Source organism: Mauremys reevesii, linkage group 2 (genome assembly GCF_016161935.1).
Source record: "Mauremys reevesii isolate NIE-2019 linkage group 2, ASM1616193v1, whole genome shotgun sequence".
Classification (NCBI taxonomy): Eukaryota; Metazoa; Chordata; order Testudines; family Geoemydidae; genus Mauremys; species Mauremys reevesii.
The window spans coordinates 4,062,070-4,086,918 of NC_052624.1; the positions used below are offsets into that span (position 1 = coordinate 4,062,070).

Genomic DNA, 24,849 nt, shown 5'->3' on the forward strand with positions numbered 1-24,849 from the left:
ACTACAGAATGGCTCAGTAGAAATCATGTTTGATGAAAAAAAGCTCTTGGCAAACAGAGCAATGGGACTGTTTTCTGAAGGGCTTGAAGACATTGAGAACCACTTCAATAAGTTTAAGAGGCATGTCCTTGTGGTACTGTGCAGAGGGCAGGTTCTACATTAAACTGATACATAGCTCTTTCTGTTGAGTCCTTCAGTAAAATGTGGTGGTCTACATCTCTTCTCTATACCAAGCCATTAGGAACGTCTCTCCATGTTCACTTTGCTTTCTGGCAGCTGTTGTTGTCTGAAGCGTGATGCTTTGGGGCCCCCCATTTCTTCTCTTGCTGTGATTTCAACACCTGGCTTAATACCACTTAAAAGTCAAGATTTCTCTAAGTCAGACTGGGTTTTGCTTTACATAAGTAAGATTTTGTAGTTAGAATCTAGCTGATAATTTGATGTATGAGGCAGAATAAATTCCAGCTTGCACTCTCATATCAGTACTTGCTGTATAGGGCATGCAGTAATAAAAATTTGACAGTGTTGTAAATGGCTATGATTCCAGTAAGACGTGCTGGAAAAAAATATCTTGAGAAAGAAAGGTACCATTCTACATAGTCAGTTTTTCTTCCTGTAAATATAGTTGTAGGAAGAACAGGGGGCTGCTAACTAGACCACTTCTGAGAAAACTCTTGTCCAAAGTTGTAGCTTTGTAGAAAAGGGGTCTATGTTGGGAAAAGTAAGTCTTCTATTTCATATGATGTGGCTAGAGATTCTATTAACCTCCCCTTGGCTAAATCCAAAATGGGGAGTAAATTTCTAAGCAATGTAGAGGTCTCTTTCAGCTGATCCTTCCATTTGGGTACGTCTACACTACGGGACTATTCCGAATTTGCATAAACCGGTTTTGTAAAACAGATTTTATAAAATCGAGTGTGCGTGGCCACACTAAACACATTAAATCGGTGGTGTGCGTCCACGGTCCGAGGCTAGCGTCGATTTCTGGAGCATTGCACTGTGGGTAGCTACTCCGTAGCTATCCCATAGTTCCCGCAGCCTCCCCCGCCTCCCCTCCCCCGCCCCTTTGAATTTCCGGGTTGAGAAATTCATTGTCGCGGGTGGTTCTGGGTAAATGTCGTCAGTCACTCCTTCCGCTGGGAAAGCAACGGCAGACAAGCATTTCATGCCTTTTTTCCCTGGATTGCCCTGGCAGATGCCATAGCATGGCAATCATGGAGCCTGTGTAGCCTTTTGTGACTGTCACCGTATGTGGACTAGATGCCGCTCACAGAGGCGATTCAGCAGCGCTACACAGCAGCATGCTTTTGCTTTTGCATGATAGCAGGGATGGTTATCAGCCATATTGCACCATCTACCATACCATAAATTGGTAATAAGATGATTGTGGCTACCAGTCCTTTTGCACTGTTCCATTTGCTGCTGTCATAAGTGCCCTGGCTGCTCTTAGCCAGGGGCAAAGTTAAAATTGGGAATGACTCCTGAGTCAATCCCTCCTTTGGTATCTAAAAATAGAATCAGTCCTGCCTAGAATATGGGCAAGTCCCCTAGAATATGGGCAAGTCCCCTAGTCCTGTCTAGAATATGGGCAAGTGTACTAGAGAACCACTGTATCAGAGAACCAGAGAGCACAGCTGCTCTGTGTCAGATCCTGCAGAAATTATGAGCTGTATTCTATTCACATTGGGTGCTCCTGCAACAACCCCACCTGTTGATTCCGTTCTTCCCTCAGCCTTCCTGGGCTACTATAGCATTGTCCCCACTTGTGTGATGAAGTAATAAAGAATGCAGGAATAAGACACAGTGATTTGTTAGTGAGATATGAGTGGAAGGCAGCCTCCAGCTGCTATGATAGTCCAGACAGGACAGTAAGGAGTGTGTAGGAGAGGAGCCCAGCATCCCTCTGCTAGTTCAGGGGCACTTGAATCTTTTCTTTACACATGAAGGGTGGGGGCTGATGGAGCTCAGCCCCCTGTTTCTATGACGATGATGGTTATCAGCCATACTGCACCATCTACCATGAAAAATTAGGACCAGGCACCCTTGATCGACCTAACAGATGCTGGTCATCATGGTTACCAGTCCTTTTGCACTGCCCCTTTTGCCAATAGGCTGATGATGAGGACGGGTACCAGTCTTATTGCACCATCAGCCACCCATGGCGGGGCGAAGCAAGGATGTTGGTGTTGAGTGCTGCAGCATCGGGTCTATCTGCAGCATTCAGTAAAGATAGGGTGACATGTTAGAGTCAAGAGAGGATTGTTTTCCCTTTCACTTCTGGGGTGGGTAGGGGGGTGTGTAAATTGCCGAGCTATGCCCTGACCCACCGCGGACACTGTGTTTGACCCTAGAAGCATTTGGAGCTCAGCCAAGAATGCAAATACTTTCGGAGACTGCAGGAACTGTGGGATAGCTTGAGTCCTCCAGTCCATGAGCGTCCATTTGATTCTTGGGCTTTCCGTTACGTTTGTCACGCAGCAGTGCGCTGAGCCCCTGCTATGGCGTCTGTCTGGAGATTTTTTAAAAATGATTTTGAATTTCGTCTTCTGTAACGGAGCGCTGATAGAACAGATTTGCCTGCCCTTACAGCGATCACATCCGCATGGTCCATGCGGGAGCTCTTTCTTTATTTTGATTTTTAACTGCATCGCCACCCGTGCTGATTGGAGCTCCACGCTGGGCAAACAGGAAATATTCAAAAGTTCGCGGGGCTTTTCCTGTCTACCTGGCCACTGCATCCGAGCTCAGATTGCTGTCCAGAGCGGTCAGTGGTGCACTGTGGGATAGCTCCCGGAGGCCAATACCGTCGATCAGCGTCCACACCAACCCTAATCCGATATGTTAATACCGATACTAGCGTTACTCCTCTCGTTAGGGAGGAGTACAGAAACCGGTTTAAAGAGCCTTTAAAATCGATATATGGTGCCTCCTAGTGTGGACGGTTGTGGCGTTAAATCGGTTTTAAGCTCCTAAAACCGGTTTAAACGCCTAGTGTAGACCAGGCCTTTCTTTACTGTCTTTCATCCAGAATATGTGGATTTCAGGGCATGCGTGAATGTGTGTTCATGTCATCCATACCAGTCAGAGTAGCGTTATATGCCATTTTATGACAAGAAGCAAAGAACATCTAGTCCAACTGAAAGTACAAAGGGACATTCTGGCAAATGAGAACCAATGTAATTACTATACTTAACTAATTTGTCCTGGACAAATTTCAACTTAATTCTCTTCTCTTGTGGAGTAGAGGACCATGGGATGTCTCCAGAATGAGGGCTGGCGCTTGTCTTGTGCTACCATAAAGGAATCGGCACTTTAGATTGTTACTGAGATAATTAAGCCTGTTTGTAAGATGGAGGTTGCTTGTTTCAGCAGCTCTATTCTCTTCTTTTAAAGCCTTTGTGAAGCCAGCTTACTTTTCTTGTTTGTGTTCTCAAATCCTGGCTATTTTGATACTGATCATTATTTCCCCAAGATGTGGTAGGTGCCTTGCAAAACAAGCAAAGCTATGGTCCATACTTCAATTAATAAAGAGATACTATACAGAACTCCCAGAAACTGGAAAAAGGAACCTTGTCATAGAGTCCAGCCTGCCCCCACACTACTAGAACCTTTTTTGCCCCCTTAAGTGGCCCCCTCAAGGATTGAACTCACAACCCTGGGTTTAGCAGGCCAATGCTCAAACCACTGAGCTATCCCTCCCCCCCTAACAGCTTGCAGTCTAATACATCCCAAGACTTGACTGAGTGTTATAGACGAAGGGAGAGGATAGAAAAGGGTGGCATCAAGAGTGACTACCCACTGAGACATGCATCTTAATGGTATGCTCCCTTAACTTTTTGTTTCTTATTTACACCTTCATGGCAGAAGTGAGTTTATTTTTAGAGGGATTTGAATGAGCTGAGGGAAATGGCTTGGGGAGCAATTCAAAGCCCAAGAGGCATGGTGGGAAAAGCTGTGGAGACATACTGGGAAAAGGATAAGCAAGAAGTAGCTGATGTTTGTTGGAAGTGGTTGCTGTTTATTGGTGAACCACATGAAAGAAGATCAGGTCAGATATATAGGTAGTGGCAGCTCGCCGTTCTTATCTTCAAGACTCTAACAGTTAAAGCCTTAATTTGATGTGCAGTGCGATAGGGGGCCAGGGAGCTGGCTTGGTTGATGATGTGTTCAGAGTTAGTGATATGTTTTGCATTGGAAAGGCGTGGTCTGGTTCCGGTAGTTGTGATGTGTATCTCGTGTGATGAGAACATGGGAAGGGGCCCAGTTCAAACCTAGGTACTGAGTTGATCACATGGCTGATGTTGTTTGCCGTGGGTAGGTGGGAATGGAACCTGAAATGAATTTGTTAGATATGAACCTCTGTGGCAGGGGATGTTAAAGGGAACACTCTACTACACAGAATACTCTGCACAGGACAGATTCAGAAGCAAGGCTCCAAAATGTCCAAAGAGCTGAGTCAGTATTCACCCACACAGGACACCAGCCCCCGAAGGGTCAGTGCTTGGGTTGTGATTTTCCCACAGGAAATGTTCTGTTTCACTTGGCCTTTGTGTATCTGCACTGCACAAAGCACACTGTTCTCGCCATGGGAACAGAAGCAGAGAACAGCAGCATGGTGTTATGGAGCTGACTGTCTAGCAGGCTCATGAAGGGAGATTAATGTCCTCAGCACATACTTGATTTTTCATCTCTGAACCTCTCTGTAGAGAAATGGCTCCACTTCCCACCCACCAGCCCCCGTTGGAGCAGATGTCAAAATGTCAGTTCAGTCAGGAGACTTTTTTTATTGGGGGATTGGAAGGTTGGGTCCTATGGGTTCCTCTTTCATTTCCCCTCTTTCTTATTGTCGCTGCTATTGGAGCGTCTTTCAGGCTGGGAGAGGAGAGCTCCTACTGCAACTGCTGTCTGTGCTCCTCCATGGATCTGCTTTGGTAAGTGGGGAAGAGAGGCTATAATGTCTAGCAGCTCCAGGTTACGGATCAGCTGAGCAATTTGTGTAGTGGCCTCTTGTATAGACCCAAGGCCAGCATTCTGAGACACCTGCTCCCAGGTGTGTATCAGATCTAGGGTCCAGAGACCTCCTGTGTGTCTCCTGTAGTTGGTAGCAGAATGTGGTGGAATTCATTTTCATCAGTATCTTCATTGTGAACTGAGTTTCAGATAACTTGTACAGCAGCCACTTCTGCAGAGACCCTTGGCTGCTCAGTGAAGACTAGAGTTCAGGTGGTAGACCCTGGTGCTAGCGGTGCCACTTGCAGATGCTGTGTCTCTCTTGGGGTACAGTGGAGGATTGTGGTGTCCTCCTATGCCGTGACAGCAAGTTTGTGTCTGTACAGTATGTAGAGATGCACGTCAAATTCTGTAAGGAATGCCCTCTGCCCTGTAATGGCTGTCTGTTTACCTAGCCTTCTTTGCCTGGAGACTGAGCTTTTGGCACCTGTGATTCCCATGTGACAGCAGAGTTTTGAAATAGGATGTTTCATCCAGCCTCAAACAGGATCAGTCCTGTTATTGCCTCTTGTTTTGAAATGACTTTGAAAGTAGAAGTTATTCTGTAGTCTGTCCCCAGCTGATCTCTGGGGATGGACGCTGCTGGGAAGATTATCGGTCTGGTAAATACACTGCAAGAAAATGTAGCATTAGGAAGGTGAATTCCCTCGGATAGTCCATGTGCCCTGTTTAACCTGCAGAGCTGCATTGGAAGGGAATGCTAGCCAGCTTTTTCTGCTTCATATTGGGCAAAGGGGGAGAGAAGTGGAAGAACCTGAACAGATCTGCATTTTTTTTGGTGAGTCCCTCCTTTTTCTGACATTGTATGGAGGCAGAGCATACCGGTACATAGGGAACTACGCCAGCAGAGGTCCCAGCATATTCTGCTTCTAAACTGAGGGCTGGTCCTAATGGAAGCATGTGTTTCTGTCATGCAAAGTAGAACGGGGATGTCAGGGCTCTGTCTATCTGCTCTACAGTACATGCAGACACTGAATATATTTAGGATACATTTTACGCTCCAGTGGGGATTCTAATAGTCAGCCGTGTAGCATGATGTGTCTATTCATCATTGTCGGATGCACTCAACTCCAATCTTGTATCCCCCATACTTGGTGCTTTAAATAGATGTTGGCAAGTTAAAAATCATATTTAAAGCAGAATCGCTTAGCTATGTTTCTAAAAACAGTAAGATCAAGTGAAATTACTTCTTTAAAAAAATCAGTGCTGGTTATTAACTGCTTTTCTCTAAGCTTGAACAATGAATATCTAGTACTTATTTTCACTGTCTTACTAGCCCAGTACTCTGGTATGTGCCGCTAAGACTGCAGAGGAATACTTAAATTATTCTTCAATTTTTTGTGACATTATGGAAAAGGTAGCTACAATGAAGTTTTTTGAAAACTGAATTTAGGTTCAACTTTTTTTTTTTTTAAATCTGCCTCAACCTTGTGTTCACAAGAAATTGTCCAGAGGGAAAGGTTTAGTGACCAAAGCATCAGGTTTGAAATGCTGTCTGGAATCCTTGGGATCAAATCCCAGCAGGGTTGATTCAATTTGTCTTCCTTTAGACATAGATAATCAGAGTTCTATGACGTTTGCTGCATGGGGCTCTTTCATGTGGGACCTTAAAACTGCGTTGGTTTAAAAAAAAAAACAAATCACAGGATGTTTTTTTTTCCCCCACTCATGTCTTTAGTAAAATATACCCTCTGCCTCTACTACTGAGCTTGCGGTGCGCCAGTGTACCTAACTGCACCCATCGATGCCCAGAGCGGCTGTATTTCAGTGGTGAAGGGATGCCTTTTATATATGGAGTCCATAAAGTGATTTTCAGGGTGAAAGGAAGAAGTGTAGAATATACAATATTGCTGCTCAGTGAGGAGTGGTGGTATATGTCTTGAGAACATGACCTATGAAGGAAGGCTGAAAGAATTGGGTTTGTTTAGTTTGGAAAAGAGAAGACTGAGAGGGGACATGATAGCAGTTTTCAGGTATCTAAAAGGGTGTCATCAGGAGGAGGGAGAAAATTTGTTCACCTTAGCCTCTAAGGATAGAACAAGAAGCAATGGGCTTAAACTGCAGCAAGGAAGGTTTAGGTTGGACATTAGGAAAAAGGTCCTAACTATCAGGGTGGTTAAACACTGGAATAAATTGCCTAAGGAGGTTGTGGAATCTCCATCTCTGGAGATATTTAAGAGTAGGTTAGATAAATGTCTATCAGGAATGGTCTAGACAGTATTTGGTCCTGCCATGAGGGCAGGGGACTGGACTAGATGACCTCTCGAGGTCCCTTCCAGTCCTAGAATCTATGAATCTATGGGTACGTCTACACTACGGGATTATTCCGAATTTACTTAAACCGGTTTAGTAAAACAGATTGTATAAAATCGATTGTGCGCGGCCACACTAAACACATTAAATCGGTGGTGTGCGTCCACGGTCCGAGGCTAGCGTCGATTTCGGAAGCGTTGCACTGTGGGTAGCTATCCCATAGCTATCCCATAGTTCCCGCAGCCTCCCTCGCCCCTTCGCATTTCCGGGTTGAGATCCCAGTGCCTGATGGGGCAAAAATCATTTTTGCGGGTGGTTCTGGGTACAGCCTCACCCCTCCCTCCCTGAAAGCGGCAGACAACCGTTTCGCGCCTTTTTTGCTTGGTGAACTGTGCAGACGCCATAGCACAGCAAGCATGGACCCTGCTCAGCTCAATACCGCAATCGTGGATGTTTTAAACACCTCGCGCACTCTCGTGCAGTATATGCTGAACCAGGACCTTCGAACCGAGGCTAGGAGGAGGCGGATACGGCAGCGCGGCGATGACAGTGATGAGGACGTAGACACAGAATTCTCTCAAACTGCGGGCCCCGGCGCTTTGGAGATCCTGATGGTAATGGGGCAGATTCTATCCATTGAATGCCGATTTTGGGCCTGGGAAACAAGCACTGACTGGTGGGACCTCATTGTGTTGCAGGTGTGGGACGATTCCCAGTGGCTGCGAAACTTTCGCATGCGTAAGGGCACTTTCATGGAACTTTGTGACTTGCTTGCCCCTGCCCTGAAACGCCATAATACCAAGATGAGAGCAGCCCTCACAGTAGAGAAGCGAGTGGCGATAGCCCTGTGGAAGCTTGCAACGCCAGACAGCTACCGGTCAGTCGGGAATCAATTTGGAGTTGGAAAATCTACTGTGGGGGCTGCTGTGATGCAAGTAGCCAAAGCAATCACTAAGCTGCTGCTACGAAAGGTTGTGACTCTGGGAAACGTGCAGGCCATAGTGGATGGCTTTGCTGCACTGGGATTCCCTAACTGTGGGGGGGCGATAGATGGAACCCATATCCCTATCTTGGCACCGCAGCACCAGGGCACCCAGTACGTAAACCGGAAGGGGTACTTTTCAATGGTGCTGCAAGCACTGGTGGATCACAAGGACGTTTCACAAACATCCACGTGGATGGCCAGGAGGGTTCATGACGCCGCGTATTCAGAAGCACTACTCTGTTTAAACGCGGCTGCAGCAAGGGAATTACTTCCCAGACCAGAAAATAACAGTTGGGGATGTTGAAATGCCTGTCGTTATCCTGGGGGACCCAGCCTACCCCTTGATGCCATGGCTCATGAAGCCATACACAGGCAGCCTGGACAGTGGTCAGGATCTGTTCAATTACAGGCTGAGCAAGTGCAGAATGGTGGTGGAATGTGCATTTGGCCGTTTAAAGGCTCGCTGGCGCACATTACTGACTCGCTCAGACCTCAGCCAAACTAATGTCCCCTATGTTATTACTGCTTGCTGTATTCTCCACAATCTCTGTGAGAGTAAGGGGGAGACCTTTATGGCGGGGTGGGAGGCTGAGGCAAATCACCTGGCCGCTGATTACGCGCAGCCAGACACCAGGGAGATTAGAAGAGCACACCAGGAAGCGGTGCGCATCAGAGAAGCTTTGAAAAGGAGCTTCATCAATGGCCAGGGTACAGTGTGACTGCTGTGTTTGTTGATGAACACCCACCCCCCCTTGACTGACTCATTCCCTGAAAGCAACTCTCCCTCCCCCTTCGAGTACAGCTTACTTATGCAAATAAAGTCACTCTTGTTTAAAAATCATGAATTCTTTATTAATTCATTATAAAAAGAGGGAGAGAAGTAAGTGTGGTTTGGGAGGAGGATAGGAAGGATGGAGAAGACCATTAAAAACATTTCACATTAACGACAGCCTTCTGGTTGGGCTGTCCACGGGGGTGGAGTGGGCGGGTGCACGGAGCCTCCCCCCACGCGTTCTTACACGTCTGGGTGAGGAGGATATGGAACATGGTGAGGGTTGAGGGTGGTTACACAGGGGCTGCAGCGGCACTCTGTGATCCTGCTGCTGTTCCTGAAGCTCCACCAGACGCCGGAGCACGTCAGTTTGATCACGCAGCAGCCCCAGAGTTGCATCCCGCCACCGCTGATCTTCCTGCCGCCACCTCTCATCTCGGTTGTCCCTCCTGTCCTCACGTTCATCCCTCCTGTCCTCACGTTCACTGGCCTCTTTCCTGTAATTTGATACCACGTCCTTCCACTCATTCAGATGAGCTCTTTCACTGCGTGTAACTTCCATAATATCCGAGAACATCTCATCTTGCGTCTTCTTTTTCCTCCGCCTTATCTGTGCTAGCCTTTGGGATGGAGGAGGGATGGTTGAAAAATTTGCAGCTGCATGAGGGAGATAAATATTTAGAAAGATACATTTTACAGAACAATGGTTATACTCTTTCACAGTGAACAGCACTATTCACCTAGCACATGTGATTTCCCTACAAGGTCGCATTTTTCATCTTAATAGTGAGTGCTTGCAGCTCTGGAGTTACAGATCTCACAGACACAGGTCCAGGCATCAGAATTCAGCTTGCATGCAGCCATGGTAAGCCACTGTCTTTCGGCTTCTGTAGTGATTTACCCCTCCCCCCCCAACGCATGGCTAATACCACGCTAGCTCCCTGCTAATCAACAACCTTCCCACCCCCCCACCCACTGCGTGTCTGGTAGCTTGGGGAAGATCGCCGGTGACCAAACACAGAAAAGGTCATCGGCAATTCACACCACCCTCCTCCCCGCTTCGCTACGTGCAGGAAAGGTTTTTTTTTAAGCTTGCAGTCCACGAACCCATTAGAAAAATGGCCACCCCCCTTACTTAAATTCCTGATTTTTAACCAGGTTATCCTGAACGATATCACTTTGCTGAGGATAACACAACAAGATAAAGAACGGATGCTTCTTGAATGCCAGCAGTCACCGGGACCATACGCTGCTATGCTTTGCCACGCAATGATACCTGATTACTTGCTACATGCATGGCGTGGTAAAGTGTCCTACCATGGTGGGCGGAACAAGGATGCCTTGCCCAGAAACCTTCTGCAAAGGCTTCTGGAGTACCTACAGGAGCGCTTCATCGAGATGTCCCTGGAGGATTTCCTCTCAATCCCCGGACATGTTAACAAACTTTTCTAAGTAACTATACTGTCTGCGACCGCATCCCAAGTCCTCAGGGCAAATCAATCATTAAAAAACGCTTGCTTAAAAAACAGTGTTTGCTATTTACAAAGGTACACTCACCAGAGCTCCCTTCCATGGCGTCATTGTCTGGGATAGTTGCTTGTGAGGGCTGGGAGCAGGGTAATTCCGTCAGGGTGATAAAAAGCTCCTGGCTGCTGGGGGTCACGGAGTGCTGTGTGCTCTCTGCTAGGTCTTCCTCCTCTTCTTCATCTTCATCTTCCCGCCTGCATAATCCTCAGACATGGCAGAGATTACAACCCCCACCTCGGAATCCATGGTCAGGGGTGGGGTACTTATGGCGCAGCCCCCTAAAATTGCATGCAGCTCAGCATAGAAGCGGCATGTTTTTCGACCTGCCCCGGACCTTCCGTTTGCTTCTTTGGTTTTCTGGTAGGCTTGTCTGAGCTCCTTAACTTTCACTCTGCACTGCACTGAGTCCCTGCTGTGGCCTTTATCCGTCATAGCCTTAGAAATTCTTTCAAATACTTTTTCATTTCGTCTTTTGGAACGCAGTTCTGTTAACACTGAATCCTCTCCCCATATAGCGATCAGATCCAGTACCTCCCGAGCGGTCCATGCTGGGGCTCTTTTTCGATTCTCAGGAGACTGCATTGTTAACTGTGCTGATGAGCTGTGCGTGGTCACCTGTGATGATGAGCTCTCCACGCTGGGGAAGCAGGAAATGAATTTCAAAAGTTCGCGGGGTTTTTCCTGTCTACCTGGCCAGTGCATCCGAGTTGAGAATGCTGTCCAGAGCGGTCAGTGGTGCACTGTGGGATACCGCCCGGAGGCCAATACCGTCGATTTGCGGCCACACTAACCCTATTACGATATGTTAATCCCGATATTAGCGCTACTCCTCTCGTCGGGGAGGAGTACAGAAACCGATTTAAAGAGCCATTAAAATCGATATAAGGTGCCTCCTAGTGTGGACGGTTGTGGCGTTAAATCGGTTTTACGCTCCTAAAACCGATTTAAACGCCTAGTGTAGACCAGGCTTATGTGTGCAGAAGAGTCATCCAGCAACTGTTACCTCCCTCAAGGAGAAATTCTTTGAGTAAATGTGGAATCTCTTGCTTCCCTACCTGGTCAATCTGACATTGCAAGAACTTGGAAACTGTTAGCCATGGTCTTGATAATCCCAAGAGTAAAGATAGCCAAACTAGAGTGTACAAGTCACATCAGGCATCTGAAATGCTGCAGAGCAACAGGGTGTACTTCCTTGCCTGCTGAGCCACACTTTGGTGTTGGTCTGTCTAGTCATGGCTTTTCTCAGTCGGGTGGGTTTATGGCCAAAAGAAATAGCTTGTTCCTCTTCTGTGCTTGGGAAGTGTTGCAAGCCTGATGGTTTACTTAAAATATGTGGAAATGGGAGAAAGGTATTTTACAGTGCAAGACTTAGGCCAGGTTTACACTAAAAAGTTAGGTTGACCCAGTTACGTCATTCAGTGACATAGTTAAGCTGACCAAACCTCCAGTGTAGACAATACTAGATTGACTGAAGAATTCCTCCATTAGCTTTGCTACCGACTCTCAGGGAGTTGGATTAACTGCAGTGACGGGGGTGTAGCAAGTGTTCACACTGAAGCACTGCAGCTGCGCCGCTAAGCAGTCTAAGTATAGACATAGCCTTATTCAGTACGAAGGGTCTGTCACTGTTACATACTCTTCATTAAACTTTGTACACATAAGTCAAACTATCCAGTAGCTCTCATCCTATTGGCTGTGTTCATATTTCACTTCCTGCATATGGAAGGAAGGGGTGAAAAGTCCTGGGATAGGGACCATCACCTTCCGTCTCAAACCTTTGTGGTAAAGTAAATCCTACAGTAGTGAACTGTGCTCTCTTGACAGCCCAGGAGACTTCAGTAACCATACTAGATGGCAGAGCTGACTGAAAGATGCTCTCCCTAGAGCAGGGGTCCCCAACACGGTGCCCGCGGGCGCCATCTTAATGCACCTGCATCCTGGCCCCCAGGAGAGCACCTGCTGAAATGCCGCTGCGGCATTTCGGCGGGGATGCCTCTCGATGACGCCGCTTGTCGCCGACAAGTGACGTCATCGAGAGGCGTCGCCCCCGAATTTCGCCGGGGACGCCTCTCGATGACGCCGCTTGCCGCCAAGTGATGTCATCGAGAGGCATCGCTCCCGAATTTCGGCGGGGACGCCTCTCGATGACGCCGCTTGCCGCCGACAAGTGACGTCATCGAGAGGTGTCGCCCCCGAATTTCGGCGGGGACGCCTCTCGATGACGCCGCTTGCCGCCGACAAGTGACGTCATCGAGAGGCGTTGCTCCCGAATTTCGGCGGGGACGCCTCTTGATGACGTCGCTTGTCGACGGCAAGCGACGTCATCGAGAGGCAATTTGCAGCATTTCGGCGGGTGCTCCACCGCTGCAGTGGTCCTTTGGCTGGCGCCCGCCAGCCAAAAAGGTTGGAGACCACTGCCCTAGAGAAACCAGTAGCAGAATGTCCCACAGAGATTCAGCTCTCTTCCCTAGGGAAGGTCCATCCTTAGGAGTGAGGCACACTAATGGGGAAGCTAGCTTCTATTCACCAACAAGCAGCAGTGAAGAATATCTCCCCGGCTGTCCAAAGAGCGCAGTTCACCAGTGTAAAACTTGCTTATGTTTTTGCAGTCAAGCTTTGCTTCCCTTCAGGTGATGTGGCTTGCTGTGCTGTATTACTCTGCAGTGGTTCAGAAGAGCTATCGCCTTCTCTTACTGTACCTGGGAGAGGGGAGACCAGGCTGAGGTGACAGTGTAGTTTCTGGCTCCAGCTTGTTCAAATCTTCCATCCTATTTGTAGCATGAACTGGTTATAACCTGAATTCTCCATTTTCTGTGAAGCTGTTACAGCATTGGATTGGCACTTTGTGGTGAGGCCACAGGCGCAGCACAACGTCTTTGGTAGACTGTGTAGCAAGACTGCTATGAGAAATGTTTCTCAAGCAATAGTGGAGTAATGTTGTGTTGCACCATCATTTCTTAATAGCTGGGTGGGAAAATATAATGTGGGGCTGTCTTTAGGCAGTTTACAGGTACTGCTAATCTTAGTCCCACCCTCAGGGCTCTTACATTGTTACATTAACTATTGTTTGCTGGGTGTAAGGATTGGTAGTTAATAAGAAGCAGCAAAGAATCCTGTGGCACCTTATAGATTAACAGACGTTTTGCAGCATGAGCTTTTGTGGGTGAATACCCACTTCTGGATTCTTTGCTGCTTCTACAGAACCAGACTAACACGGCTACCCCTCTGATACTTGGTAGTTAATAAAGCATTGAAATTGCAGCGAGAGAAAAGGATCTTAATTTAAATCACACTTGAGGCATGTAATGGAATTTTTGTAATCCTCTAACAGTAATAATGCTCTGCGCTTAAGAAAGGAATGGATAAAAGATGTACAGAATTATTGTTTAAGCACCTTTTTATCTGACTATCTTGAGGAGCTTAAAAAGCCCAAACCTGGCTTCTGTTCCTGGCTGTGTTATGTGCTTTGTGTGTGCTAGGGCTGTGGGTCCCAATCGTCATTGCTTTAAAAAAAAAACAAAAAAAAACACAACAAAACTGCTGTGAAGTAAATGGATGGAGCATGAAGCTTATGTATGGTGGTTCACATACCACAGTTTGGGATCCCCCATTCTAGGGCACGTTGTCTTACTTCAGCGTACCACCATTTTTACAGTTAGTAAAATGGAAGGAGTACCTCACATGGGTAAGGTGGTAGTTTCATTACATGTCTGGAAAGTGCCCTGAGATCCTTGGATGCAAGGTGCCAGAAATGCAAAATACTGTTTTATGAGCTTATGACAGAATGCTTTAGTGGCATTTCTATTTGCATGTAACCTTTTGTTTTTGTTGGATTGGTTATGCAAGACTTGACAAATCATTTTGTTAGTGGAGAGTAGGAAACATTCTCTGAATAAAAAGAACAGGAGTACTTGTGGCACCTTAGAGACTAACAAATTTATTTCAGCATAAGCTTTCGTGGGCTACAGCCCACTTCTTCGGATGCATAGAATGGAACACTGTAGCCCACAAAAGCTTATGCTGAAATAAATTTGTTAGTCTCTAAGGTGCCACAAGTACTCCTGTTCTTTTTTGGAGGGATGGGGGGAGGGATAGCTCAGTGGTTTGAGCATTGGCCTGTTAAACCCAGGGTTGTGAGTTCAATCCTTGAGGAGGCCACTTAGGGATCTGGGGCAAAAATTGGTCCTGCTAGTGAAGGCAGGGGGCTGGACTCAATGACCTTTCGAGGTCCCTTCCAGTTCTAGGAGATTAGTATATCTCCAATTATTACCTTTATATTACCTTTGTGGATACAAACTAACACAGCTGCTACTCTGAAACCTGGTTTCTCTGAATAAGTGGGTTCTGAGTCCAGAATAATTTTAGACTCAAAGCTTGTGGTCTTTTAAAGAAGTCTAGCCATTATAGTTGTGAAGACAACTTTGTGAATGTGAACTGATGCAGCAGTGTCTTGAGTCTGCACACTGATGGTTCTAATGCATCTGCTCCTAACACGTTCAAGAATTGGAGCAGAGTGAGACTGACAAATCTCTCTTCCTCCCACTCCCCCCCTCCCAATCTTTTATAATTTATCTAGTGTCCTGTAAATTTTTTAAGCCAGACTACTGGTTGGTGGGCTGGCGTTTATTGTAAAGTACTTCTCTAGCTCCTTCTGTCTGAAGACTTCAAATTTTCAAGAATTAATAAATATAAGTTTCTGTCTGTGAGGATAGTATTACCTGAATTTAACAAGCAGAGAAAGCAGAGGCACAGAGAAATGACATGACTTACTCAAGGTCATGAAGTGAATCTGGTGGAGGTGAAAGTAAAGCCCAGTTCTTCTTCGAGTGATTGCTCCTATCCATTCCATGTAGGTGTGCGCGCCGCGCGTGCACGGCTCTTTGGAACATTTTTAGCCTAGCAACTCCGGCGGGCCGGCTGGCGCCCCCTGGAGTGGCGCCGCCATGGCGGCGTATATATACCACAGCCGGCCCGTCCGCTCCTCAGTTCCTTCTTTCCGCCCGTGACGGCTAGTAGGAACAGTGGAGTGCTCTCCTGTCCTCCACAGCTTAGCGTTCTCCGTTAGTTAGTGTATATAGTTATCGTAGTTGTTAAATTTTGTTAATAGTTCTATAGTTAGTGTTATATTACTCATTAGGGAGTTAGAGGGGTTAGCCCTCTTCTTCCGCCCCGGTGCGGGCTTATGCCCGGACCGGCGGGTTTCAAGCCCTGCGCGGCTTGCCAGCGGTCTATGCCGGTGAGTGACCCGCACGACGCCTGCCTCCGCTGTCTTGGAGAGGCTCACCGGTCGGACAAGTGCCCCATCTGCGTCGCTTTCAAGCCTCGCACGAGGAAGGAGCGGGACTCACGGTTGAAGCAACTCCTCATGGAGTCGGCCCTCCAACCTCCGGCACCAGCACCGGCGGCGCCAAAGACTGCCTCGACTAGCAGCGCGCCGACCGCACCCAGCCGCCCCGGTGCCGAGGATGCAGCGCGGCACCCGGCACCGAAGACCCGGCACCGCTCCGTCTCCCCGGGAAAGAAGCGCAAAGTGCCGAAGACGGTCTCGGATAAGCAAAAGAGACCGTTAGCCCAGCCGCCTCCGACTGTAACGGTGCAGGCTGAGGCTGTGCACAAAACGTGCACCGTGCCGTCGACTCCGGCGCCGCAAGGCCCGTCGAGTCCGGCACCGCCCAGCTCCCCGGTGCCCACCGACGAGGAGCTGAGGCTGCCGTCCACGCCCGAGGCGTTCGTGACGGCAAGACATTTAATCGAACTTACCGCTGATGCAAGCGCTCAGCGGCCGGTGCCACCGGTGCGGACTCTCAAGTCTATTGGGAAGCCACTTCCGCGACTTCGCCCCCGGCGCCCGAGCCGATCGCAGCACCGCCGCCAGGTCGCGTCCTGCTTCGCCACGGCACCGCTCTCCGCAGCACCGGGCACGACGATCCACGTCACGACGACGCTCCCCGTCTCCTCGCCGGTCGCAGTCCCGGTACCGCTCCCAGTCGCGGTACCGGTCGCCGGCACCGTAACAGGTCCAGCTCCAGGCACCGCGAGAGGCGTCGAGAGTCGCGTAGTCGCTCCAGGCGCCGCCGCACGCGGTCCAGATCCGCATCCCGACGCCGCCGGTCGAGATCCCGGGGCCGCCGGTCGAGATCCCGGGGCCGCCGGTCGAGCTCCCGGGGCCGCCGGTCGAGCTCCCGGGGCCGAAAGTCGAGCTCCCGGCACCGCGACACGCGCAGGTCCTGTTCGCCGGCCAGACCACGTGACGACTGGCACCGTCCGGCGGCACCGCGGGGACCCTTTACTCCGGCACCGGACGTCTGCCCGGCCACCGCTTCGGCTCCTCCCTGGCCATCAAGAGAGCCCTCCGTCGCCTCCCCTGGGGGCAGCGCAGTTGACTTCCAGGTGGGGTCCCTCCCACCAGATCATGGACCGCAGCAATGGGGATTTTGGGTCCCTTGGGCCGAACATGAACAGGGGCCCCCTCTCCCGCCGCGACAGCCAGGCTCGGTGCGGTCGGTACCGGTAGCCACTGTCAGCAGGCCACCTCCGTCCCCCACTCCACAGGCCGCCGATCACGGCACGCACTTGGGGCATGACGCGGTTCCCGCAGACACGGAGCAGGCACCGGAGGAAGTGCTACCGGGTCCTTCCTCATCCTCCTCCCCCGATGAGGCGGTGGCAGGGGCGGCACCGTCGGAGCCCCCGCCGATCGACCTCAAGACTCACCAGGACCTTCTCAGAAGGGTAGCTAAGGCCATCAACCTACCCGTGGAAGAAGTCCAGGAGGTCGAGGACCCCATCACGGACGTGGTGGGGGAGGACGCCCCCGTGAGGGTAGCGCTCCCCTTCATTCGAACAATACAGAAAAACAATGCCGCTATCTGGCAGTCGCCCTCCTCCGTCCCGCCTACAGCGCGCGGAGTTGAGAGGAAGTACTCGGTCCCCCCGAGGGGCTACGAATACCTGTATGTTCACCCGGCTCCGGACTCTCTAGTTGTCCAATCTGTCAATGACCGGGAGCGACACGGCCAGCCCGCCGCGGCGCCAAAGGCGAAGGAGTCCAAGCGCATGGACCTGTTAGGCCGGAAAATTTACTCAGCGGGCGGCCTCCAACTCCGTATCGCCAACCAAATGGCCTTGCTCTCAAGATATACATTCAACATCTTGGGCTGCCTAGCCAAATTTGCAGAGCTCACCCCGCAGGATTCCCGCAGGGAGTTCTCGGCACTGCTGGAGGAAGGAAAGCTAGCTTCCCGTACCTTAATTAAGGCAGCGGTAGACGCAGCGGACTCGGGGGCCAGGACCATAGCGTCAGGGGTAACCATGCGACGCATTGCATGGCTTCAGTCCTCTACTCTGCCGCCGGAGGTCCAGTACACGCTCCAGGACCTTCCTTTCGAGACGCAGGGTCTATTCTCAGAAAAGACTGATACCCGCATTCAAACCCTGAAGGACGGCAGAGTGGCGATCCGCACATTAGGGATGCACACGCCGGCCACCCAAAGGCGTCCCTTCCGGCAGCAACCTTATCGCCCCTTCCAATACAACAGACCTCGCCCGCCTAACAATCGGCGCTCGGCCCCCTTCCGCCGCAGACCATCGGGCGGGCAGCGGAACCAAACCCAGGGATCGTCCAAGGCCCCTCAGGGCCCAAAGTCGGCCTTTTGATGGGACGCCCGAGGGCCGCTCACCTCTCTCCAATCAGGATCCACCCCTTCTGTTTTCCGATCGCCTTTCCCGCTTCCTCCAGGCGTGGTCATCTGTAACATCAGACAGCTGGGTCCTCAGCACGGTCCAGTACGGCTACCGCCTACAGTTCATTTCGCCCCCTCCCTCCCACCCACCCTCCCTGTCCCTCTTCAGGGACCCCTCTCACGAGCAAGTCCTCTTACAGGAGGTCCAGTCTCTGTTGAGCGTGGGTGCCATCGAGGAGGTGCCTCCCAGCAGGCGAGGCAGGGGATTCTATTCCAGATACTTCCTCATCCCCAAGGCGAAAGGCGGCCTTCGTCCCATCTTAGACCTCCGGGAGCTCAACAGATACCTGTGCAAGCTCAAGTTTCGGATGGTGACCTTGGGGTCCATTATCCCTTCCTTGGATCCTGGAGACTGGTTTGCTGCCCTCGACATGAGGGATGCCTACTTTCATGTGGCAATCTACCCCCCCCCACAGACGCTTCCTCCGCTTCCTGGTCAACGGAGCTCATTACCAGTTCGCAGTGCTCCCCTTCGGCCTCTCCACCGCGCCGAGGGTATTCACCAAGTGCATGGCGGTCGTCACCACAGCCCTCCGCCGTCGTCGCATCCACGTCTACCCATATCTCGACGACTGGCTGATTCGGGGCCGCTCCCAAGCGCTGGTGGCGAATCAAGTAACCCAGATCCTGCATCTGTTCCGATCTCTCGGCCTCCTTGTCAACACCGAGAAGTCCCTCCTAGTTCCAGCGCAAAGAGTGGAGTTCATAGGAGCGGTCCTAGACTCCAATCTGGCCAGAGCATGCCTACCTCGCACTCGGCACGAGACGTTGGCCTCCCTCATTCGGGCACTGCAGGCCTTTCCGACGACAACGGTGCGCTCCTGCCTCCGCCTCCTCGGTCACATGGCAGCGTCCACATTTGTGACCGCGCACGCCAGGCTCCGACTTCGCCCATTCCAAATGTGGCTGGCGTCGGTGTACCGTCCTCATCGCGATCCCCTAGACATGGTGGTGACGGTGGCAAAGCCCGCTCTCCAGACGCTCACCTGGTGGCTGGACCCAGAAACGGTCTGCAAGGGAGTTCCGTTCCGCCCGCCTCGCCCGTCAATCATCCTGACGACGGACGCCTCGGCGCTGGGCTGGGGGGCTCACGTAGGAGACCAACACACCCAGGGTCTCTGGTCACCCCAGGAGCTCTCCCTCCATATCAACGTCCGAGAGCTGAGAGCGATCCGCTTAGCTTGTCTCGCCTTTCGGGCTCACCTGCAGAACCGCTGTGTAGCGGTCTACACGGACAACACCACAGCCATGTTTTATGTCAACAGGCAGGGCGGAGCGCGGTCCTCCCCACTTTGCAACGAAGCATTGCTCCTCTGGGATTTCTGCGTAGCCCACTCGATTCGCCTCGAAGCGTTTTTTCTGCCGGGAGCGCAGAACACGTTGGCCGACCGCCTCAGCAGGTCCTTCGCCTCTCACGAGTGGTCCCTTCGCCCAGATGTGGCTTATTCCATCTTCCAGAGGTGGGGCTTTCCCCAGATAGACCTCTTTGCTTCCCGGACCAACCACAAATGCCACAGGTTCTGCTCCTTCCAAGGCCAAGCTCCAGGCTCCCTCTCAGATGCGTTTCTCCTGTCATGGACAGAGCCTCTTCTCTACGCGTTTCCTCCGTTTCCGCTCGTCCACCGAGTATTGCTCAAGATCCGGAGAGACAGAGCCCGCATCATACTCGTCGCTCCGGCCTGGCCGAGACAGCACTGGTATACCCTGCTGCTCGACCTGTCGGTTCGGGAACCCATTCCCCTTCCGCTGTGGCCGGACCTCATAACCCAGGGCCTCGGCAGGCTTCGTCACCCGAACCTGCAATCGTTGCATCTTACAGCTTGGTTCCTGAGTGGTTGACCGACGCAGAGAGGGATTGCTCCGCAGCGGTGCAGCAAGTGCTGCTCGAAAGCAGGAAACCTTCAATGCGAACTACTTACCTCGCCAAGTGGAAGCGCTTTGCCCTCTGGTGCGACCAGAGAGGTATCAACCCTTTCTCGGCCCCCATCCAGACTGTCCTCGACTACCTTTGGTACCTCAAGGGTCAAGGTCTTGCAATCTCGTCCCTCAGAGTGCACCTGGCAGCGCTGTCAGCATTTCGACCAGCTATAGGAGGTCGCTCGATCTTCTCCAACCCGATGGTGTCACGATTCCTTAAAGGGTTGGACCGTCTCTACCCGCAGGTGCGGCCTCCTGCTCCGACATGGGATCTTAACCTGGTCCTCGCCCAGCTCATGGGCCCACCCTTCGAGCCCCTTGCTACTTGCTCTCTCCTCCATCTTACCTGTAAGACGGCTTTCCTCGTGGCGATCACATCCGCCAGACGGGTCTCAGAGCTCCGCGCCCTGACGGCGGGTCCCCCATATACCGTCTTTCACGGGGACCACACCCGGCCTTCCTCCCCAAGGTGGTGTCGCCCTTCCATCTCAACCAGGAGATCTTCCTCCCGGTCTTCTTCCCGAAGCCGCATGCCTCGCCTCGGGAACAGCAGCTGCATACCCTCGTCGTCCGCCGAGCGCTCGCGTTCTACATCGACCGCACGAAGCCCTTTCGGCGTTCGTCCCAGCTGTTTGTGGTGATAGCTGACCGCATGAAAGGCGAGCCAGTCTCCTCGCAGCGGATTTCTTCCTGGGTGACGTCCTGCATCAGAACGTGTTACGAGCTTGCTCGCGTTCCCCCGTGCCGACTCACCGCCCACTCCACGAGGGCACACGCCTCATCGGCCGCTTTCCTGGCCCATGTCCCCATCCAGGACATCTGTAGAGCGGCCACCTGGTCTTCAGTCCATACCTTCGCTTCCCACTACGCGCTGGTGCAGCAGTCTAGAGACGACGCAGCCTTCGGCTCTGCGGTATTACACTCCGCCACGTCTCATTCCGACCCCACCGCCTAGGTAAGGCTTGGGAATCACCTACATGGAATGGATAGGAGCAATCACTCGAAGAAGAAAAGACGGTTACTCACCTGTAGTAACTGGTGTTCTTCGAGATGTGTTGCTCCAATCCATTCCAATCCCGCCCTCCTTCCCCACTGTCGGAATAGCCGGCAAGAAGGAACTGAGGAGCGGACGGGCCGGCTGGGGTATATATACGCCGCCATGGCGGCCCAACTCCAGGGGGCGCCAGCCGGCCCGCCGGAGTTGCTAGGCTAAAAATGTTCCGAAGAGCCGTGCACGCGCGGCGCGCACACCTACATGGAATGGATAGGAGCAACACATCTCGAAGAACACCAGTTACTACAGGTGAGTAACCGTCTTATCTTCCGACCCCCAGCCAGTGTTCTATTGTTTAGAAAATGCTCCCTCCCAACAAAATACTAGTAATGTTAGTAACAAAATTTACTGATAGAAGTTAATTTTAGTCAAAAAAAGTAACTTATGTGAGCAAGATGTTCTGTGCATTAAGTAGGATATACTCAGTACTCCTAAATTGCTCCTTTCTTGGCTGAAAAACAGAGGTGTTTATTCTAAGCCATGTGGGATTCAACAGGTCAGTGATACAGTGAGCAAGTGTTGCCTTAGACACCCAGTGCCCATCAGATACAATGACTGACTCTACATCTCTGGCTTAATAGAATGCAAGGCAAGCAGCAAATGCTTGAGCTTTGGGAAATAAACTGTTTCTTTTCCTGCATCAAGTACCAGGAGACTAGTTCTAGATGTCTGTTAAAATGCCAAAAATGCCAGCTGTCCCCAGAAAGCAGCAGACTGAGAAGCCAAAGTGGCAGTAGCTCTTCTAAAAGGGGGAGATTGCAACTGTTCTTCAGTAAACTTGGCTTCTGTTTTCACTGATTTGCCAAACCAAACAGGCAGTAGTGGGTAAACGATCTAGTGAACTCCCTATTTGAGACAATGACGTTTGGTCTCTTTTGTAGAAAGGTTGGTATTGGGAGTTCAGTTTTAAACTCAGAACAATAACTTAAACAGGTTTGCATATTGCTGTGCTTGGTTTCTCAGGGTCAGTACTGTAATGACAGTGGATTCTCAGTTGTCACTTTGTCTGAAAAAAGAAGCTTCCAAAATCAGGCTGCTCCAGTGCTGAGTAAGTTGATGAGTGTTTGCTGTACTATATGCTCGGCTCACATCGCACAGCTGTGGTGGTGTACTGCGTTGGATTCTCAAAGCAGTTAAAACTATGCATATTCCTGTCACAAACGGCAGGGTTATCCAGTGTGCGTCTAAGAGCGGAAAGGCCGAGGTAGCCTTAGGTCTTGCTGTCAGGAAGCTCGTCCCTCCTATTCAGACTATACTGTCCTGTGCTGGATTTTATCCCGTTGCTCCTAGTTAGACCTCTTTGAAAGAGCCTAAACAACTACTTTCCCTCTTTGCTGTTTGCCTTCCAAAAACTTGCAGGCAGTTATCACCTGAGTGGCCTTTTAGCCAATTTATTCATGGTGGTTAAACATCCATGTTCCCTGTCTCTTGTTAGGAATTTGATGGGATTTGTATCTGATTAAGGCAATCACTGACATGGGGCATATTCCTCTTCCTCATCCCGCTGTATCTGCTTAAGTGGCCTATCAGAATGAGTTCTACCTTGCCATAATGGATCTGAGTCTGCGATTGGGTATGCATATCCCATACTGGCCAGGAAGGGGTTAATGACCTATGGTGGGCTCAGTCAGCTGCACCCCCGCCCCCCATACACCTGCAGTAGGTGTCAGGTTTGGAGGGAGTGGCTAAAAGGAAAGATCACAGCTCATTTGGTCAAGGGAAGGAGCCCAGACTTCCAGCTCTCACCCAGAGACCTGGCTTGGTGCAGGAACAGCTGCGTGTTAGCAGCCTGTCAGAGCCTCCCTGAGGGAAGCAAGGCAGGACTGTTGTTCTCTTCATTTGCTACGGGTGACCTTGGTTGGGAACAAACGCCTGCGAGCCAAATAAAACCACCTTTGTTTCTGTACACCAGCCACGGATTTGGGTAGTGGTTTGTCCTGAACCCAGGAGAGGACAGGGTCACACAGTCAATTTTTAAAAAAAAAGGATCATTTTGTGGAGTCACTGTTGACACCAGGTAAATGTTTGCTGCAGAAGGTTCATTGGCAGCCTCAATCATACAGATTTAACTTTTCCGCACCTTTGCCTTTACCTTTTCAATGTTGTCGTCCATAAGTTTTAGGTCAGGGATATCTTGTGAATTCCAGCACAGCGCTTTCTAGTTCTTGCAGATCCTCAACCATCAAGAGAACCTCTCCTTGAAAAGTGAGTGTGTCAACTGTGATTAAGTCCATTGTGGGATATAATGTGTTCACAAACTTGCCTGTCTTAGGCCTTGGCTACACTGGCGCTTTACAGCGCTGCAACTTTCTCGCTCAGGGGTGTGAAAAAACACCCCCCTGAGCGCAGCAAGTTACAGCGCTGCAAGGCGCCAGTGTAAACAGTGCCCCAGCGCTGGGAGCGCGGCTCCCAGTGCTGTAAGCTAATCCCCACGGGGAGGTGGAGTACCTGCAGCGCTGGGAGAGCTGAGAGAGCGCTGTACAGCTGCAAGTGTAGCCATACCCTTAATGTCCTAAACAATTTCCCTAACTCAGCTGCATCAGTTTTGATTCAGTTTCTGGCCTATGTTCCAACTGATGGGGTTTTTTTTAATCATTGTTTTCAGTGATCTGGCCTGACTAAACACCCAGCATAGGCGGTGGCTATTTCTGAATAAGCTCACAGTCCACTCCGCTGTCGTAATGAGGGCTTGAAGATGCTGTTGCCTTTTGGGACCTTGAAAGATTTCTTTTCAAATTCACTAGCCTCAATTCAGACTTTTAGGGATTTTATTGAGATCCCAAATAGCAAGCTGAAGGTTGTGCTGGGTTCAGTGCAGAGTATCATGAAGTTTACCTCGTTTAAACTTGGCCTGAACAACATTTGAGCAGTCTATATTTATTGCACTAAACTCAGGCAAATCAGTTTTGAAAAGTAGCTCTTCTGAGAGAATCCCCCACAACTGTTAATTCTTTCCATATTCCCTGTGTAATACCATCCATATTCCAGCCTACTATGTCAGCGAAGAGAATGAAAGGTTAACCATCTTGCACAAACTTCACTCATCAAACCAAGATTTCATATGCATTTTTTTTTAGAAACTTTCCTGAATCTGCAATTATCTCTGTAAAGTTTCCCTCTGTGGGTGTTAAATAGAGCTTGATCTGAGATTAAGACCATATTTGCCCTGTAGATTGCAGAGTGTTTCAAAATCTCGAGCTGAAGTCCAGTTTAACAGCTCTGTAATTGGTTTAAAACAAGTTGGTCAACTTTGCATCACCTCCAGGTGGACTTTATGGAGCAGCCAGTAATGGGCACTTCTTGTGGACAAAGTGATACACTTTCTGCTTTCCTGAATTTGACATAAGCAGCGGTAAGGTCCTGAATAAAGGATTTTTCGCCCATTTACAAGAAGGTTGCCCTTATCAAGGAAACATCTCATGCTTTTGGCAAATTACACATTTCATCTTTCCTACACACAACTTGTGGATAACCTTTGCTTTCTGTGAATTGTGGAACGTGTTTACATCTAAGTGTCTGATTTTTGTAGCTAATTATTCTATACCGGGGTGGGCAATTTTTTTGGCCAGAGAGCCACATCTGGATATAG

General features: G+C 50.1%; 1 protein-coding gene across 6 annotated transcripts in view; it reads left to right on the forward strand.

Moving 5' to 3' along the window:
• Positions 1-24,849, forward strand: part of LOC120397620 (SREBF chaperone) — a 135,651-nt gene that overhangs the window by 23,825 nt on the left and 86,977 nt on the right. The window contains exon 3 of one of the 6 annotated variants that reach the window (XM_039523788.1): positions 23,377-23,465. The exons of 4 other annotated variants lie outside the window; for them this stretch is intronic. The gene's annotated coding sequence lies outside the window, so the exon portion shown is untranslated. Of the gene's footprint in view, positions 1-5,571; positions 5,789-23,376; positions 23,466-24,849 lie in introns of those variants that run through there. One more of the 6 variants, XM_039523790.1, reaches the window with a different exon arrangement.